The sequence below is a fragment of the Triplophysa rosa genome, unplaced genomic scaffold (genome assembly GCF_024868665.1).
Source record: "Triplophysa rosa unplaced genomic scaffold, Trosa_1v2 scaffold176_ERROPOS683867, whole genome shotgun sequence".
In the NCBI taxonomy this organism is placed as follows: domain Eukaryota; kingdom Metazoa; phylum Chordata; class Actinopteri; order Cypriniformes; family Nemacheilidae; genus Triplophysa; species Triplophysa rosa.
This window is the reverse complement of record NW_026634186.1, coordinates 1,309-4,475: the sequence shown is the minus strand read 5'-3', so window position 1 is coordinate 4,475 and position 3,167 is coordinate 1,309. Positions and strand designations below refer to the sequence as shown.

At 34.7% G+C, this 3,167-nt stretch overlaps 1 long non-coding RNA gene across 1 annotated transcript; it reads left to right on the top strand.

The window, feature by feature from the left end:
• Window positions 1-66: 66 nt before the first annotated feature.
• LOC130549802 (uncharacterized) lies at window positions 67-1,112 on the top strand. The gene is made up of 3 exons (XR_008962273.1): window positions 67-245; window positions 638-673; window positions 974-1,112. It is a non-coding gene; the product is annotated as an uncharacterized LOC130549802 (long non-coding RNA).
• The last annotated feature ends 2,055 nt before the right edge of the window (window positions 1,113-3,167 follow it).

Sequence of the window (3,167 nt, the reverse complement as noted above, 5' to 3'; positions counted from 1 at the left end):
TATGTGTGTTTAACTTTTTCCAGCTCTGCGCAGACCGATCACCTTATGACAAAAAGCATGCGGACTTAGAATAACATCTCTAAAGCATACAGAGCAGTCAGTTCACAAATAGCTCTCACTGTGCTTTGATGTCGCCGATCAGTCTGCGATCAAACATCAGTGGCACGAGTGTTCACCGGTGTTGTTCCGCTCGCGCGGAATTCAAAATAACGGATCGCAACAACCTCTCGACTGTCCCATTGGATGTAAGTAAAGTCAAAATATATAAATAACTTAAATATACTAACTATATACTATTTATATAAATGTATACTCTGACACGTCTAATTGTATGGCCGCTTTTGGCTGTTTAAACCATTTATTTACACGGTGTAGGCAGCGCATGTTTTAGCCGAGATGCAAACTAATATAAGTTAAGATGAAGCTTGTGGGGCTAACGTTAAATGCGTAACGTTAGTGTTAATGACAAACAATGACTTTTAGCCACTTTTAGCTATTATGTTCACTTTTAGTGAATGTATAGCTCTTTTTTAACTTATTGATGTTTGTGTTGAATGGTTTTCCCACCCATGTTACATAAATTGTCTGTAATTAAATATTTTTATGATTCAGTTCTGTTTTTATCCTTTTAACTCAGAATTTTCAGTATTTTCCAGTTGAGCAGCAAAAAAATGTAAGTATTATATTTATTGTGATATTTTCATTATTATGTTATTTGTTATATTTGCACATGTAAAAATACTCATTGACAATGGAAAATCTGAATAAAGTGGATTACAGTTGTTGCTATAAATAGCCTATTGTACTCCTTAACCATAGACCAAAACAGTGACTTCCAGGCATTGTAATGTTTTGTTTATTGTTACATTTGTAAACCAATTGCAGTTGTGATGTGCTAAATGATTAAATTTAATGTTTTATGAGAGAGACGTTGTCTAAATCCCTCTTTTTGGTCTCCATGTCTTATTCGCAGGGGCAACCAAGGCCAACAGACCCAGCCCACCCTGATGCTCATCCTTGCACTGCCTGGGACACCTAAGGCCAACAGGCGCAGCTCCTGTTCTCTTTTTGCCATAAATACATATCTACTGTAGCAATGCAAAATTGTGAAATGTACTATAGAAATAATCTTAACTTTGACTACATGGGTCCTCACACCACCTGTAATAGCAGGAAATCCATTTGGAGAGAACAGCATTGTTTTCTCTAGCTCGCAAAGATTTGCTTTTTGGCAAATTACAACTTTACCATGGGTGTAGTCCTTGCTATGAGAGACTACTTTTTTGCTGGACTTTTTTACAATTGTACATTTGTACAAAGTACCTGAAATATGTCTGTATGTACAGTATATTTAAAATTAAGGCAAATTATTTGGTTAGTTTTGTTAAGATAAAGACTTTTAATTTATAACAATATCACCAACACAATATTAATTATACATGTGATTTCATGAATTTAGAATGATAATGTTCAATATTGAACATTCTGTAAATATTTATTCAATGTAAATTGTTGTTGTTTATCAATAAACTGTTGTATTTGATTTAGTATTTCTGCTTATTAAAATATTGTGAATAGCAAATATAAACTGAAATGGTGCCTTGAAGCACCCAAGATGGTTCCAGACCATTTTAATAAAAGGGACCCCAAGAAGCCTTGAGGGTTCCTCAGAGAACCGCCCCCCTTCATTAAGCGGTGCCTTGAGTTTCCCCTGAGGGTTCCGCCGGTGTGGCAATGTGAAGAACCCCAAATGGTTCCTCAAAGTACCTTTAATTTTTACAGTGTAGTTGCAGAAAATTACCAGTACATTTTCCTTTATTTTATGGACATTTCCGTTAATGCTAAAATGCAATTTAATGCAGTGCAAAATGTAAAATACAAGTAAAACAACTGTAAAAATGAATACAGAAAATTCCTTCATATTAATACAGTATATTGTGCCCTATTTTTACGGATTTTTTTAGTGTACCATACAGCGGGCCGTGGTTCGAAAACATGACATTTTACCTATGTCCAGCTAGAAAACATGTCACTTTCACGTAATAGATTAATGTGTAATTATTATGAGACGTCATATTATCCCTTTACTACCGTGGCGTATTGCTGCATGCCACTTACATTTTATTTTTTACACTCAAATATGTCGTTAAAACGACATATCATTTCGTTTAAACGACATATTATCTCGTTTTAACGACATAATTGAGTGGAAAAATACGTGGCAGCAATACGCCACCGTACGAATCCGCTAAACTCACTATTCTAAATTTCCACATATCAGATCTGCTTCCATTTGTTTTTAAACTATATCATGTTTTCATTAATAGATCATTTAAAGCATGTTGTACATTATTATACGTAAGGATGGCTGTTGCCGTACGTAATGAAACGTATTAATTTGTGATAAAATAAAAACTATTGAAACGAATGTGTTTTCCCCATGTTAAAAATGTGTGTTTGACACAGATTACCTGTTGCTGGGTCAAGGATTGAGACGTTTGGGAACCCTCTGCTAATAAGGACAAACATTCAAGTAAGTTATACAGGGGAAACAGATGGGAAAATAATATCTTTAAAAAAATCTTATTTTCACTTATTATACGGGCATTGCCAGATAGGCTACAAATATACAACAAACTTTCTAAATTTTGTTTTGAACTCATGAAACTACAAAGTTGTGACTTTTTCCATTTATTTGAGTTTTCTATCAAGTATCAACATGTAATTAATCTTGCAATAGACCATAGCAACGGCATATCAAGAACAATAAGGACGAATATATAGCATCAAAGTGCAATTAAGCGCAAAATGTTTGGTACATGTATGACTTGAACAGTCATTTTCAAATATTTTTGAAGTATTTTCAAATTATTTCAAATAATACATGAAGTAGGTAACACACACTTTACGCTCTACGCCACTGGTGAAGTTGATATTTGTATGCGTTTCTTACACTTTGTCTATTGATGGGCGGCAATAAGTGGTGGGGACATGACCCACCCGTCCACCCGCAAATTACGCCTATGGAAATATGCGTTATAATTTAAGCATTCGAAATGCCACGTGTTATGCATTGCAAAGTTAGGAAACGCGAATGTAAACTGTATTTGCAGACGCGTTTCAAACGCATTGATCATAATGCTTGCGTAGACTTCAGTGAAATGCGC